Source organism: Carlito syrichta, unplaced genomic scaffold (genome assembly GCF_000164805.1).
Source record: "Carlito syrichta isolate Samal-C Ts95f unplaced genomic scaffold, Tarsius_syrichta-2.0.1 Scaffold316216, whole genome shotgun sequence".
Classification (NCBI taxonomy): domain Eukaryota; kingdom Metazoa; phylum Chordata; class Mammalia; order Primates; family Tarsiidae; genus Carlito; species Carlito syrichta.
In genome coordinates, this window is record NW_007260312.1 from 372,678 (window position 1) to 379,959 (window position 7,282).

Genomic DNA, 7,282 nt, shown 5'->3' on the forward strand with positions numbered 1-7,282 from the left:
TAAACAGCATAAATGTCTTGCTCACATTTATGGAGACCAGAAAGTCCAAGATCAGGGTAGCAGATTCTGTGTCTGGTGGAGGACTGTTCTCTGTTTCCAAGATGTACCTTGAATGAGAGACCAAACGCTGTATCCTCACGTGGTAGAAGAAATGGAAGGTGGGAGACAGCACTCTGAAGCCTCTTTGATGAGGGCATTAATTCCATTTAAGAGAGCTCCATCAAATCAGCTCCTAAGAACTATCTCCTTGGAGATTACATTCCAACATGTGAATTTTGGAGGGACACATACATTCTAATCATAGCTTCTACTCATATGTTTTCACTTAGATATGTGCTATACTTATGAGGTATATGGAATAATATTTACTTATTGTTAGCAGTGGTTGCTTCTGTGTTAGGATATTAAATGAACTTCTTTTTTGAGTATATATAGTCTTCACTCAAAATCTATAACATAATTTAAAAAATAAGAAAACAAAAAATATAACATCCATTTATCTGGAGAAACCTCACTGCTACAATTCTGGCATAGGTCTTTCCGGGTTTATATACATATGTACACATATAGAAACCCACTCATCACACACAAACATTCTCACAGAAATACTCAAACACATTTTTATTAGGTTCATTCAACACTCACTGCTTTTTCACCAAAAAAACAATATTAGGATATATAGTTTTGCAATATCTTTTCAATGTCTGCTGCTCTCCATTGGGAATATGTACCTGAATTTATTTAACCAATACTCTAGTTTGGAGCCTTTTGGTTATCTATAAATCTTTGTTTTCATATACACTGCTGCAATAAACATTCTTGTAACTACATCTCTGCCTATATTATTTTTTAAGAAAGAACTTAGCAAAATGTTAAACAAACAAAAACCTAGGACCAAAAAGGATTTATTCAGAAGTGTAATGATGACTTAATATAAAAAGCATATTAATATAATTTATCACGAAACAAGTTTAAGTAATAATTATGATCATTTTTACAAAGCCCCCAAATTTGGTTAAACTTAATATCTAAAAGTCCTTAGTAAACAAAATAATACTTCTTTAAAGAACAGCTATCTTACCTGAACAACTATTATATTTAATAAGTCAAAAATAACAAATACACAAAAATTAGCAGTATTTTACTTGCCAGCAATGATCACATTAAAAATTCAAGAGAAAAAAGATGCTTTTTCACAATAGCAGCAAAATATAAAATAGCCAGAAAATTTTAGTATGTGTAAAACTTATACAGAAAAAAACTGCAAAATTTTGCTGACAGATATAAAGATTACTTAAATAATGAAGAAAGAAACACATACCACCCCAAATGGCAAATCTCAAGGCAGCAAAGATAGAAATAATTTAAAACGAATGCATACAATAAGTAGAATGTTCTGGAATCTGAATCATAACAATCATTTTGAAAAGTGTGATAAAATAATAATTCTTACATCTCTCTGGTAGAAGAATACACAGATATAAAATTTTTGAAAGACAATTGAAATTGACATCAAAAGCCCTTTTAAAAATGTGTTTTTGCCCATGGATGACAGGCAAACTCATATATGTAAAAAGATTTATTTTAAAAACCTAATATTGCAGGGGAAGCAAAGATAAGCGTTTCACAGTAACTGTGATCAAGATATCTGAGACCCATACCGGAGTCGGAGGTCTATACAAAGTTAATGAACCTATAAATGTGTGTATGCATATTCATACACTTAAGTATTACAGGATAGCTTCCACTGTAAGACAAGTGCACACAACATACTGTGAAGATCTTTAAGGAAAGAAAGTCCACATCATTTGGAAAAAAGCATAGAGTCTGTGAAATGAATTTACGGTAAAGTTAAGGAAACTAAAAGCTCAGGGTTCTTCACACAGGAACCCTCCAGGCCTTGGCAGGGGAATAGTTAATGGGAATAGTCACGTTTTACATAGTCTTATAATTTTTTGTAAAACTTGCAAGAGCGGCATTTTTAACTTCAGCAGGGTGTCTCTTTCTACTCAGTTCCTTCACTGGTTCACCTACCCTCCCCATGGAATGACCATGAGTATATGTGGTTTAGTTAATGAGAAGTTAAGTTGGATTTAGTAGAATATATTTACTGCTAAGTTACTGCTCTCCTTCATGGCATAGAAATGGCTTCAGAAATCACCCTTCCCACCCACTGTGCCTACACAATTCTTATTCTGACACAAAGGTACAGGGGTAGAGAGTATAAACATCCCTGTGGCACACAACCCAGGACACATGTGGGTGGTACAGGAAGGAACGAGGCTTGAAACGTATAGACTCAGAACACAGTCTGCCGTCAGGGATTTTGTTAAGTTCATTAATACAGGAACTGGAATTCAAACAAGCACACAAACACAGTTGAACAGCTATAGAATTATGAAAGAGTCCCTAACTTACAGTTTTCGGTTTTGCTTTTGCTTTTTAAATCTTGACAGAAAGGCAAAAATCAAGGCAAGAGGAATGTTCAAGAGCCCCAAGTTCACTAAATTCCTTAGTGTATATCATTATTTACATAAGCATCGAAAAATTCAGGAGAATTAAGATTTGAAGCAATACTAGAAATGACTGTTGCTAAATATGCTTATTAAATTAAAAATAAGTATCACATTATTGAAGATTTTGCCTAAAAACTTAACAGGAAGTCATTCTAGAACTTTCTAACATGGATACTATTGTAAAGCTCAGACATAAGAATGCTGCTTTAAATTTTCCCTGAAGACACAACACATAAGAACTGGTTGCAAGCCGGGCTCGGTGGCTCAGCCTGTAATCCCGCGCCTTTGGGAGGCTGAAGTGAGTGGATTGCCTGAGCCCGCAGGTTCGAGACCCGCCTGGGCAGCGAGACCTCATCTCTACAATAAATCAAAAAATCAGCCGGGCGTGGTAATGCATGCCTGTAATTCTGGTTACTTGGAAGGCTGAGGCGGAAGGATCGCCGGAGCCCAGCAGGACGAGGCTGCGGTGGCCGGGAGCGGCCACTGCACACCAGTCTGGGTGACAGAGTGAGACTCCAACTCAAAAAAAAAAAAACTGGTTGCAACTACTTTAATGTTTTTCAGTATTAAAAAGTCATTATTGATAAGGGGGGAAAAGAAGTTCATGTCTTTATCAAATGCCAACATTTACTATTTCCTAATTCTTCAAGACACGTCTAGCAAATATTCTTAGGATTATGCAAAGCCAGGATATAAATGGCTCAGCTGCTCTTTGGTGTATTTTTAAAACTATCTTTTATTGTTTGATTAGACACGTCATTATCTAAAAGTCCCTATGTGGAGGTCTTAAATCATTGTATCTACAACTTCAAAGGGGAAGATGTTTGTTAGTGAAGAAGTCACTCACTTGAACGGGGTCCAGGACATGACGTATCCAGCTGAAGCTGTCTGGTCCCACTCTGCTTCAAAGAGCAAGAAGCTCAATCTCTAGCCCACAGAGGAGGTCAATGAATGGTAATGTGCTTGGCTAGATGCCACATCAGAAAGCTAGTGCAGGTTTGAAGTTAGCTCTAACCTTCCAACCACACTCATTAAATAGTAATTGGGCATCCACTATACCCCCCAAGCACTGCTAGAAGCTGGATCTCAAAATATGTATAAAGATTTGCACTTAGCTGGGCCTGGCTCTGCTACCTGGAACCTTAGGGGTTTCGGCTAACTTACTCAGCCTCATAGGGTCCTTATTTGCACTTCATAAGACACGGTTAATAATATCTACTGAAGACTGTGGCTGTAAGGATGAAATTATTGATATGAGTGTTATCAAAATAAATTCTCACAAACGGTTTCATTTATTTTAAAACTTTGCTCACGATGACCCTAATAAGAATCAGACTCAGAATTACGTTAGGGTAACCCCCACGAACTTTCCAGAATAACATATTGAGTAAAATCTACACTAAAAATCTTCAGAATTTGAGCTGAAAAAGTGACCACTGAGAAATCCAAGTGTCATGTAAATGGCAAGTGGAAGACAAAAAGATCAGACATTTGTTTTATTGTCTCCTGTGACATTTCAGAGCAGAATACTGTATCTCTAGCCATAGATTATTCTCATCTGAAAAATCTGGAAGAAGAAATTGCGGCCACCCTCCAAAATCCATCCCCATGCTGCAGTAAAGCATATGTATCTGTGTAGAACTGACTGCAGTTTTTTTGAATGTCCTCAGATTTCATCTTAGAGTAAATGATCATTAATATATAAAAACCTGTTGAAAGCTTGCAATTATCCATATATATGGCATTCACTTTGTGGACCATCCACAGCATATTTTCAATTCAGGCCGACTTTGCCCCAGCAACTTACCACAAATATGGTTAACCAGCAACTGGGGTGTTCTCAGTTGCACAAATGTCAACATCAGCGCAAGGCAGACAAAGCTAGCATAAGTTTTACAAGACCAAAGAGAAATTATTTGAGAATTATTCACTACACTCTTCCCTTATCTGGTTAATTAAGAATTGTCAGTATCTGTCCTTTTCCTCTCTAAAGTACAGACAACAAAGATCACTGCAAAATCTGCAATTTAGAGATGGCCTCTCAGGTCTCAGAAAACCCACAACAAAATTCTCTTGCCCTTTTGAACCTCTTGAGATTGTATGTATATGTATGTGCAAATGCCCACTGGTGTGTAAGCCTCTACAATGATCTCTAAAGCTTTACTCAGACTCCCTAAGCCTATGATTTTTAAAGGGTTGGACTCTCTTTGTTGCTGACCCCAAGACGTGAGTGCCTTCTCTTTTTTGGTACTTGATTGCCAGGACTCATGTAATGAAGCTTTTTCTTTTAGTTTTACTAGTTGTCCTCTAAGCCTATTGTCTTCTCAAAACTAGATTTTACAAATGCGTGAGAACAAAAATATCACTTAATTCAGACTCATGCAAAAAGGATTTATTGGCTAAAAAAAGATAAATGTAATCTTTCCTGTAAAACCTTGATATCCCTTATTAGTCACTTGAGTTTGTAGCATGTAAGTTCATGCATTTTGTTCATGGCACCAGCAGCTTTCAAACTTTTGTTTAAGGAGCAAAGGTTTCCCTGTGTAATAGAGTAGACTTGTATCAACAACAAAGCAGAGATGTAGTTTCAATTCTACCCAAATCCCATTAGAAACCAGAGGAACACCTAAAGTGATGTTGAAACCTGGGGTAAATTTTAGAGCTGGAAGTTTAGAAGGTAAGAATATCATGAGACATTGCAATTTTCACCTAATGATGCCTCCAAAACCTAAATGATTTTTCCCAAAATCGCATTAGCTGGCATTGTCAAAATCAGGACTATAGCTCAATTTTCTTCCTTATAACTCAATTTTCTTCCTTCTAGCTCAGCACTTATAATTCAAAATATTGGTATAAAATGTAGTCAGAGATAGTGTCTGTCATTATTAATGACAAAGATCAATAATTGTCAAATTTACTTGTAAATAACTAAAGTTATTTTCGAATTTATATTCATAAGTTCATAGTCGACTCCAAACCACCCAGCTTCTTAAAAAATATAATATCTGAACACCCATATTAACTTTTTCTAAACTAAGAAACTTAAGCCTATCAGCTACTGAATCTATTCTTGTGACCTACTCCATAGATTTTCTTTGGTAGCCCAATAAAAGCCTCACATGTTGAAATGATTTATTCCTGAACCTAATATCCCTCCGCAAATTCCTCCATTTGATTAACTTTTCTCTCTTGATCATCTCATAGACATTTCTAATAGAACAGGAAAAGTGCTTGTTTCTTCAATTATGAAAATAAATGAAATGAAGGAATTTGATAAGGGGGTGTTGGGGCAGAAAGAGAGCAATGGAGAATTCACTTTGGTAAATGTCTTGAATGTCATACATGGTTCAAGTAATTTAAAGATAGCTTCGTGGGGATTTTGCTTGTAATCTAGTTATAATGAATTTAAGAATAGATTAGGTTCCAAAAAGCTGCTTCAAAGCCAATTGCTTCAACTTTTCTTTTCTTTTTGTTTTTTGACTTTTAATTTTTTTTATTTTAAAGATGTGGGGTACAATTCAGGGTTAGGCATACAGATGCTTATTATGCAGGTACCCTTGAAACTTTTCAAGTAGCTATCTTCAAGCAGTCCCTGAAGATACCAGGTGGTGGGTGCTGGCAGAGTTAAACCTTCGTGCCGAGCTCTGCAGTATTTTTCTTTTTTTTTTTTTTTCTGAGTTGGCGTCTCACTCTGTCGCCCAGACTGGAGGGCAGTGGCCGCTCCCGGCCTCCGCAGCCTCGACCCGCTGGGCTCCGGCGATCCTTCCGCCTCAGCCTTCCGAGTAGCCGGAATTACAGGCGCCCGCTGCCACGCCTCGCTGATTTTTGATGTATTGTAGAGATGAGGTCTCGCTGCCCAGGCGGGTCTCGAACCCGCGGGCTCAGGCCATCCACTCACCTCAGCCTCCCAAAGGCGCGGGATTACAGGCTGAGCCACCGAGCCCGGCTTCTGCAGTAATTTTTATACCTAAAAGTTTGCAGGTAAAACAGTTGTAAAGGAGAAGCTTTTTTTTTCTGAGTGCAAATAAGGGACGGGGTATGAGACTGCTTAGGTAGAAACTAAAGGATGTTAACCAGGAACAGATGTGCCCATCGGTTCTTCTTCTATGCCTGACTCTCAGCAGCACTTTTGCCCCAAAAGAGAAGCTGGCTTGCCTTGCTCGAGGGATGCTGGTTTATCTCACCTTCGCTGTAGCCATTCTAGAAACAGAGGGACAAATTCTCCAGGTCTCAGCCCCACTGGTAGGAATGAACGAGCAAAAGACGGGTTGCTGAAACCAGGACAGACATCCCCTGGCTCCCACAGCTGCAGATGACTTAGCTGAGTACTCAGCACCAGATAACTTAGTTTTGAATGGAATAAACTGATATTTCTTTAAAAAGGAGAAGGTAGCTTAGCTTACAAATATTTGATGGAGTTAGCCAGGCTCTGTGGCTCAGCCTGTAATCCCGCGCCTTTGGGAGGCTGAGGTGAGTGGATTGACAGCCCGCAGGTAGTTCCTGCTACTTGGAAGGCTGAGGTGAAGGACCGCCGGAGCCCAGCAGGTCGAGGCTGCTGTGGCCAGGAGCGGCCACTGCACTCCAGTCTGGGCGACCGAGTGAGACTCCAACTCAAAAAAAGAAAAAAAAAATTTGATGGAGTTAATGCCTGGGGCCTTTCCAGTTAGCTTTGCCTTTTTGTACCTTGGGTTCTAGGCATCCTTTAAGTCCCTCTTTTTTTCTGATGACCATGGGAAGGAGATTTGTTTCACTATTTGCATTCCTGT